This window comes from Brienomyrus brachyistius, unplaced genomic scaffold (assembly GCF_023856365.1).
Source record: "Brienomyrus brachyistius isolate T26 unplaced genomic scaffold, BBRACH_0.4 scaffold54, whole genome shotgun sequence".
In the NCBI taxonomy this organism is placed as follows: Eukaryota; Metazoa; Chordata; class Actinopteri; order Osteoglossiformes; family Mormyridae; genus Brienomyrus; species Brienomyrus brachyistius.
The window spans coordinates 42239-52096 of NW_026042329.1; the positions used below are offsets into that span (position 1 = coordinate 42239).

General features: G+C 47.5%; 1 protein-coding gene and 1 long non-coding RNA gene across 2 annotated transcripts in view; both read left to right on the forward strand.

Annotated features, from left to right (window-relative positions):
* LOC125724024 (NACHT, LRR and PYD domains-containing protein 12-like) overlaps positions 1-9858 on the forward strand; it is a 593671-nt gene that overhangs the window by 18401 nt on the left and 565412 nt on the right. The window lies entirely within an intron of this gene.
* On the forward strand, positions 126-3060 carry LOC125724097 (uncharacterized). Its single transcript, XR_007387144.1, has 4 exons — positions 126-266; positions 1712-1871; positions 1964-2085; positions 2547-3060. It is a non-coding gene; the product is annotated as an uncharacterized LOC125724097 (long non-coding RNA).

Sequence of the window (9858 nt, forward strand, 5' to 3'; positions counted from 1 at the left end):
AATTACTGTGGCTGTGGGTTACTCTGGGTCAGAGGTTTGATGGGATAAAGATGCCAGATAGCAGGGTTTAACTTACCTGGCATTGCAGCAGTAATACAGTAACTTACGTATTGAGAAAAACACACATCAGAGATCAGGAGAAGGCTATAGTGAGTCAGGCTGAAGGAGACATGAAGAGACTGAAGCAGGATATTGATGAACTGAAGAGGAGACACTCTGAGCTGGAGCAGCTTTTACACACAGAGGATCACATCCATTTCCTCCAGGTAACAGAACAGCTACTTTGACAATATGAAAGCCAGAGTTAGGTTTGGTTTAGTCAGGTTGGGTTAAAATATGTATTTGTTTTGATGAAGCTTGTATTAGGATGAATTCACGGACGATTACGTCACCCACGTATATGGAATTAATCCTTTTACTGTAATATTGTGGGAGATCGTAATTGTGGATTAATTCTGATCGTGTGGAGACTGATCGTCCTGAAGATCAATCGTCCTGGATTCACCCGGAATGTCATTGAACATGTTATTCTTTGCCGATCCCCCGTAAACCCTGTCCTGTCATAAAAAACTTGGGCTCATAAAAGAAGCCAGGATGTTTATCTGAGCCATTAGATCGGCATGCAGAATGCTTATCTTGGTTTCGGGAGACAGGGGGGGTCATTATCTAGCACCCTATGTTGTCTGTAGGGGGGACAGGGAGGCGTTGCGCAGACACCCGGCACCAGGACGCCTATTGTGTTTTATTATCTCAAGCAGCATCACTCGGACAAAAGGGGGAATTGGATAACACCTTGCCCTGGGGGGAAGGGATGAGTCTGGCCAGCTCGCCCCCTGCCCACAGGTAGCGCCCAATTTAGTATAAAGGACGGGGAAAACTCAGTACTGACCGGAGCTCAGCCGTGGGATAGAGCGCGCATCGCCCGGCATTTCTCGGGACTCACGTGTTGGTCTCCTGCCAGGACTGAAAAGGGCTCCCCAGTCCGTGTGTGAAGGTGGGTGATGAGGGCACGTCCGAGTGTAAATAGTTTAGCAGCTGCTTTTGCGTTCGATTGATTAAGGGGAGGGGCAGCATGGTGGTGCAATGGTTAGCACTGTTGCCTCACACCTCTGGGACCCAGGTTCGAGTCTCCGCCTGGGTCACATGTGTGTGGAGTTTGTATGTTCTCCTCATGTCGTCGTGGGGTTTCCCCCCACAGTCCAAAAACATGCTGAGGCTAATTGGAGTTGCTAAATTGCCCGTAGGTGTGCGTGTGAGAGTGAATGGTGTGTGAGTGTGCCTTGCAATGGGCTGGCCCCCCATCCAGGGTTGTTCCCTGCCTCGTGCCCATTGCTTCCGAGATAGGCTCCAGACCCCCCGCGACCGATTTGGATAGGCGGTTTGGAAGATGGATGGATGGATGGATGATTAAGGGGATTAATTATCACCGCTTGTGATAATAGTTCGCCTTACCTATATTTTTATTGTTGCTTCCTATATATATTCGTATGATTTATACTATTCTATATCTCTGGTGGTATAAGGTTATCTTGCATTGTTTTTAATTGATTTTATTTGATTGATTTTAATGCGAGGTTGTCTTGTATCACTTGTATTAAAGTGTTTTCATTTTGATTGAACCTAAGCGTGCCTGTTTGTTCCTTCGAGAGCCCTATATCCCTCTCTCATCCATTTTAAGACAAAGCTGTTTAATCAGACTATGTGTCTGTAGAGGTACCAGGGTCTTCCTGTCACCCCTGAAGATGGATTTGGACCCAGAATCTCTGTCAGTCCACACTGCTATTTTGAGAACATGAGGAAGGTGGTTTCTGAGCTGAAGAATCAATTGGAGAATGTTTGTGAGGTGACAACAGCAGAGATCCATCACACAGGTTAATACATAAATACGTTTTCCAGTCTGTTGATGATACTATAGACCATACAGTGAAGGTATGCTGTACAGTCAGCCTGTTCCTGTCTCCAGTCTGTTACAGTCCTGTCAACAAGCCTATGTCCAATCCAGTCTCGTACTACATTCCCAGTGTGCCGGCCCAGTCTCCAGACCAGTCCTGCCAGTGCCCTGTTTCTGTCTCCTACCAGTGATCAGTATGTTTAACTTTCATCCATAAATAAAGAGAAAAATTATTCAGATTTTTAAAAAATTGTTTTAAAAAATATTTTTTAAGTAATTTTTATTTTAAAAGATTATTCAAAATTGTGCTTAAATTGAAATCCATTTCATTTTTGGCTAAATTCAGTATTATTTAAAAGTTATTTAACTGTCAGGCATGTGGCCACCATGCAGCAAAGGAATAGACAGGGGTCACGGCTGACAGTAATTAATGTCTGTTTTAGTTCATGTTATGTTTGGTATATAAACTCCATTATTTAAAAACACCAAAACTCGTATTTTAAAAGCAGCACAGAAGAACCTGGGAATGATATTCATACTGGTGGTGAAATGAATGCAGAAGCTTCGCAACAGTGAATTAAAGATGAGAGCATGTCCACTGCTGATGAAATAAAAATTAACTAACAATTAACTTAATTAATTTCTCATTTTTTAGCGCCTTTTCAGTGCAGGACACACACAGCACATTTTCCAGGACCCAGTTGTACCACTTCTGAGACTTTGCCTGGAAAGAAGAATTCGGGTTCCTAGGCTTCCAAGTGCAACACAGAATGCAGTGAAGGTCTGAGGTGCAGTGAAGGAGAAACCAACTATAAGAGCTGGACCAACCACAAAGCGCAGAAGATGCGGCATGTGCCCGTCCTCACTGGACTGCTGTAATGTGTCAGGAGCCATGGTGCAGAGACCAGTGTCACTGTGGTTTGTGATTATTGTGTTGAGTGACACATTAGCAGACTTAAATTTGCTACTGTTACGATATAGATGCACAGATATAACGTGTAGATACAGATGTTGGCAGTCTTTTGTCCATCGTCTTACCCTGTTTCCGAGCCCTGCCTGTTTGCCTCGTGTTCTCTCCTTATCTCTCTCCCGTTCCAGACCCGTTCCCGTACCTGACCCGACTGCCCTGCCTGTCCCGGCTCGTCTTGTTCCCGCTACCCTGTGTGTTCCTGTCTCGTCCCTCCTCGTAGGATTGACTCCCCGGCTAATGAACCCCTTGCCTGTTTTTCGACCTTGTCTCTTGCCTATCTCTTCTGGTGCCTCTGTTTGGTTTTTCAGAATAAAGCGCTTAGCGGCTTGCATATTGGGATCCCGGTCTTTCTGCCCCGTTTACCGTGACACATAGCAGTTGAAACTTAAGACTATTCATCTCTCATCAGATCAGCTATTGAAATTCTGAACAGTCACCGTGTTACTTTTAGATAAACAGGCTGCTCCTCTTTTAAATTCAGCCAGCGACTGAGACAGACCCATCTGTTAACATTATCAGAGGTCAGAGCAGCTCACTTTTTTGCATAATGTGTCCAGAGAGAGAACAACTTTTCACAGGACACTGTGGTTGCAGGTATTGAGAGATACTTGCATGCAATCATTTCCTGGCCTGCAGGTGGCGCTTTTCTTTTGGACCATCACTGCAGTGGACACTCAACTATGTCAATCTTGGAGTCTGATTTATATCGATCCAAACCTTTGTTTATGGATTCTACTTCTGTACCTGAATCAGAGGATGAAACCAAAATTATGGACATCTCTTTTTGGCAATCTTGAGCCATGCAAGGTTAACATTTTCCTTCCTCTGAGCTACATCTTCAGTGAATGTCTTTTTGAAGCTCACAATGTAAACTGGATCATCTGATGGCTCCATGACTCTTGACAAGTGACATAATGCAGGCAACACTAGTGAACATGAGATATATTTCTCGCCTCCCAGGAGTTCAGTAACATGTCTGTAATGAAATATTGCTTTAATGATCATAAATTTTTTATGTTTTACCCAATATTTATGGGGTAGGAAATTTTACCCAAAATGGCAGCAGCTTGAATTCAAAGATGGGCAATCATTCTCTCTGCTTATGATTATCCCATTGAATACTGTGCCTCAGAAAAACACAGCAATGCAGATGGACTTTCGAGAGTTCCCTTGCCTGACGTGAGTGATGCAGGAACCACAGCTGTATCAGAGAGCGTTCATACGCTATTAACTGAACACCTTGGGCAAGTTCCTGTGAAGGCTGAACAAGTTGCATGTGCTACGCACACAGATAGAGTGCTATACAAAGTTTTGAAGTACATTATGGATGGGTGGCCTGACAGAGTGGACGAAAGTCTGAAAGCCTTTCACACTCGCAGATGTGAACTGTCAGTGGAGTGTGGATGTGTCCTTTGGAGCACTAGGGTAGTGTTGCCCGAGAAATTGGGAAATTCAGTGTTAACTGAGGTACATTCCTGTCATCTGGGTGTTGTTAAAATGAAAGCTCTTGCCCGCAAGTATGTTTGGTGGCCTAAGATTGATGCAGACGTGGAGCGGGTCTGCAAAATTTGTGAACATTGCCAGATGGAACAACGAATGCCCCAGCAGGTACCCTTGCATCCTTGGGAATTTCCAGGCCAGAATTGGAAAAGGCTACACATAGATTTTGCCGGTCCGTTTTTAGGACACGCCTTTATGATAGTTGTGGACACATACTCAAAGTGGCTAGAGGTGTTCAGGATGCCTAACAGCACCTCCCGAGCCACCATAACAAGATTAAGGAGACTGTTTGCGGCATATGGTCTTCCAGAGCATGTTGTTACAGACAATGGAACACAGTTCACCTCTGATCAATTCAAAAATGGGGTTCTTCATTCAACGAGTTCCCCGGACCATCCGGCCACCAACGGTCTTGCCAAAAGGTATGTGCAGACATTCAAGAATAGACTAAAAACGCTTGCATGATCCACACTGGATATAGAAGACAAGATTTCCCTGTTCCTAATGCAGTACCGTTGTGCTCCAAATTGTACTACTATTCCTGCAGACATGTTTTTGAACAGACACATGCATACTCGCCTGGACCTGATCCATCCTGACGCAACTGCCTCTGTTCGCAAGAAACACTACATGCAAAAGTTTTATCATGACCAGCGAGCAGTAGACAGGTCTTTTTCGCAGGATGACTCCATGAATGTACAGAATACTGGGGGGGGGAGAAATGAATTCCAGGAGTGATAGTGGAGCAGACAAGACCTGTGTCCTACAGAGTTCAAGAGACAGGCACAGACATCACATATAGGAGACGTGGTGACCAGTTGAGACCTCGTGTCATAACAGAGGGACTGAATCTGAATACCAATGGTGCAACTGCAGGCACATCAACCCAACCCAGTGAGATTGAAGACAACATGTCAGCCAATGCTGACACTGTGGACAGGACCAAAACGGTGCCAGAAGCATATCTTAGAGTCTGCGCCGCTTAGCCAGAAATAGGAAGCCGCCTGAGCGTCATGACCCTTAAAACATTTAGATTAGTGTTTTCATTGTACAGAACTTTCAGTAAGCAGGCGAAAAACGTTCACAAAAATATTGTTTTTTGTTTGATACTGTTCTTTGGTTTACCCGTCAACCATTGTAAAAAAAACACTTATTGGAATCTGAAGTTAGAGTAACAGAAGAGTAGTTTCATTTAAAAAGAGTGGTAATGTGATACATTGATCATTTGAGTTTTGTTATTGGAACCTTGGTCTTGCCGTAGTTGTTGGAGTTTGACTAGGGAATGCTGGGATATTGGTAGGCTGCCTTATTTTTGCAGAGTTAATAAAAGAGCAGCGTGCGATAATGGTGGCTGTCTTGTGCGTGTCCTTGTGAAATACACCACACTTGGACAACAGGGAGGGCAAGATGGCCAGGAACATCTGCTTGCCAAACAGGGAGGAGACATGAGAGGCTGCTGCAGACGGGTGACACTGCCTTCAATTCAATTCCATTTTATTTGTATAACATATTTTCCTGACATTTCTGTTATGGCGGGCATGACAAAGGGAAGGATGATCCTCGTAGCGTCTCTCAAACAAATGTTTATTTAATGAAACAGAACTTAAAGGGAGAACCAGAAAATATGGGGACCATGAGAGGTGAAAATATAACAGGTAAAACAAGAACTAACTAAAAGTAACCACAAGGTAAAACAACTGAAAACATTGAAAGCACTAAACACTAAAAATACTTAAAAGGTAATGTGGGGACTGAACAAGGAAGAGAACACTAACAACACAGGAACTAACACACAAGAAACAACCACAATGACCACCTGAACAAACAAGGCAAGGACAGGTACATATATACAGTCCCCAAGATAAGAACCAGTTCCATTCTGAGAGTGGGTTCGCAAGTCCAACAAAATTGGACCCTGGCAGCCTAGGGGTCCGGCTGATGACACTCCAACCCCAAACTCCAATGGAAAACATGTACACATAAACATGTTTCATTATCTAATCATGATTCTTGTGCGACAGCTTAAAAAAGGTTTGCTGGACCCATGAAGGAAGTGCGCTTTCATCCTCACAGGGCCTATTGTTTCTACAGACCTGAATGGAGGGTAGGAAGTGTCTACAAATAATACAAATGTAGGGGAGTCTAGAGGCAGGACTAATGGTTAGATGAATGCAATATGAGGTTCACCATGACAAAGCATCCACTTTAAGTATGTGGTTTTCGTAGTACTGTCTGTCAATGCTGTAGGAAGTACACACCAATTATTGCTTCCAGCTTTATTTTATCTAGGGGCTCTCAACGTTCTGCTATTGGGTCAATCTTATTGTCACCTCCAGTGAGTTTAGACCGTAACCATAGTAATTTTGTATTTGTAAAAATTCACATATCAGACTGGTCAGAATGAGCTTCTCTGGACCTATTTATATGGTGAAGTTTTTTTTATTATTCACGTTTGACAATAAAAAGGCAAAGTATAATTGTCAGAGTCACGGGTTAGCGACGGGCAGGCTGGCAGAAAGGATCAGGCAGGCAGACAGAAAACGGGGGAAACGGGGGATTTATTAGGGAAAGAAGGCTACGGGCAGGATAGATCAACGATACAGACATCAATGACGAACAAGGCAGGGAAAGACGTGGACTCAAAGACTGGGCGAAAATAATCAAATACAACTGGGCAAGATTGGGGAAGCACACATGGATAATCAGGGGGCATGGCACACACGAGGATCGGACGAGCCGGGCATGACAGAACCCCCCCAAAGGCGTGATCTCGGGGCGCGCCTCAGGGGAGGCGACGGACGAGACGAGGGATACGGGACCTGGAAAACAAGAACAAAACCATTAGCGGGGCACAGGAAACAGAACGGAAAGACAAAACAGGCATAGTGGCAAAAGCCTGACAAAGGATAGGGAACACGGACAGACAGATGAGGAAAGGGGACACTGAGGGAACAGGTGGAACGAAAGGGCCGAGAGTGAACAAGGGAGCCACAGAGGGATGAGGAACAGAGACGGGAGGAATAGAGACGGGAGAAACAAAGATGGGAGGCCAGAGGGGAAAGGTCGGGGGACAGAGGGGAGCCCGAGGGAGCCACAGCAGGCGACGGGCAACAGCTGGAGGGGCCGCAGGGGCAAGAGAAGGGAAGACACAAGGAAGGTTCCCGAGGGGTCCCACTGAAACTTCTCTACCTCCAAGGAGGGAGGAGCGGTGGTGGGGTTGTCTAGGACCTCCTCGGGGACTGGAGCTGGAGGGACTGGAGAAGGGTCAGGGACTGGGACAGGAGTCACAGGGGTTGAAGTTGCAGATGCGGACGGAGCCGCGGGCGGAGGCAGAGGGGCCTCGGGCATAGCTGCAGCAGGTGGCGGAGGCAAAGGGGCCTCGGGCGTAGCTGCAGCAGGCGGCAGGACAGACAGAGGGGCCTTGAGTGGAGGCGGAGGTAGCGCCTCGGGCGGAGGCAGAGGGAGTGCCTTGGGCGTAGTGGCTGCAGCAGGCAGAGGCAGAGGATCCTCGGGTGAAGCGGCTGCAGCAGGCGGAGGAAGCGCCTCGGGTGTAGCGGCTGCAGCAGGCAGAGGCGGCTGCTCGGGCGGTGCTACAGGCAGAGGTGGAGCTTTCCTTAACTGGAGCAGCCTCCTCAGATCCTCCGCTAACCTCTCCAAGTCACCCCGAGGAGAGGCAGGAGTGAATGCGGCGAAGCCACGCCACAGCTGTGCGGCGAGCTGGTCCACCTCCAGGGAGCCCTGTGTGGCTGGTTTTTCCATCACCCTCCAGTAAAGTCCCTGGCGGGTGAAGAACTGATCGGCGACGGCAGCAAGCATAGCATCCTGGGAACGTGCCTGGCTGCCACAGAGCTACCGCCACCCCTCGAGCGGTATTTCTACCGGCCAGCGCAGGTGGCTAACAAGGGGGCCAGCGCGATTAGAGATTCCATCCCACGTGTTCCCTGGACTTTTAAAGGGGCCACGTCTGCACCTGCGCAGATTCTGCCAGTCCCACCGCCTGCTGCAGCCACTCTGCCCGAGGCGCTGCCTCCTCTGCCTCTGCCTGCTGCAGCCGCTCTGCCGGAGGCGCTGCCTCCTCCGCCCGAGGCGCTGCTTCCTCCACTTCCGCCTGAGGCGCTTCTGCCTGCACCAGTGACTATGACCCCTATGACTCCTGTCCCGGTCCCTGACCCCACTCCAGCTCCTGTCCCTCCAGCTCCAGTCCCTCCATCTCCAGTCCCCAATGAGGTCCCGGACAATCCGACCACTGCTCCTCCCTCCTTGGAGGTGGAGGAGCTTGAATGGGACCCCTCGGGGACCTTCCTAGTGACTCCTCTTCCCTCGCCCTGGCGAAGTCGACCCAAGCCTGACCCCTACATGTGAGTGTCCTGTAAGGGGAGAGAACACAGACACAGGGCTGGGGTCCCACCCGCCCTGCCCCCTGGTTCGCCCTCGCTCGCCTTGGCTGCAGCTTCGCCTCCTTCCTTAATTTCGCCGGTGTCCCCTTCAGCTCCCTCTTCGCCTTCCCTGGTGCCCCCTCCGACTTCCTCCTCGTCCCCTTCACCTGTCCTTCGCCCTGCCTCCTCAGCCCCTCCGAGGTCCCCTCCTGCTCCGACCTCCCGGTCACCTGTGGCCCCACTGGCTGCTCCCCGTCACCCACTGGGGCTCCCTCTGTCTCCCCTTTCTTCCCCGGCCTTTCCTTTCTCTGTTCCTATGTTTCCTGCTCATCCTTCAGCTCCTCCTGTCTCTGCTCCTCATCCCCTTATGTTCCATCTGTTCACTCCTGACCCTTTTGTTCCACCAGTTTTCCCCGTATTCCACCTCCCTGCTTCGTCCTTCCCTGCATCCTTCCTGCCTGCCTGCTCGTCTGCAACCCGCGACCCTGACAACTACTGCATTCTTAATTATTATTAAATCATTAACATTTGGCTTTAAAGTTCAATGCTCTTTGTACTATCAAACTAAATGCAAACCATTAGCCATGTTTTGTTTTTCCTATGCTTGTGAGCGTTCTTCGTCTCCAACATGTAATTGTGTGGATTAAAAAGAAGAAACTTAGACCAAAATATAAAATAAATCAGGATTCATACAAAAGAGATTGTATGCTTTTTGGGTCTTTTGGAATCACATACAGTGCATAATAGACGATCAGCCATGAAGTGAAATCAGAATGCTGTCCACATTGGTCTTAAGGAAAAATAGAAAGGCTGCAGTCAGAATAACAAATTAATTTAACTCTCCATCCTCGTTGTTGCTAAATATGCATGTTTTTTTAGACTTCACAAAATATTAAGACTTTTATTTTAGAATATTTTTATCAGGTTTATGTTTTATTGTACGTTAAATAATTACTGTACCCGTTAACCATATCTGACGTGTTGTGATGGGAACGTTAACTGAGAGACCGCATCGTCTCATATGCTGCGACCAACGGGAAACCCGCAGTTACCTCAGGGCGGCAGTAGGGGGCGGACGTGAGGGTCAGCCGTCTGAAGTTAAACCGTATTTTTTGTGTTAA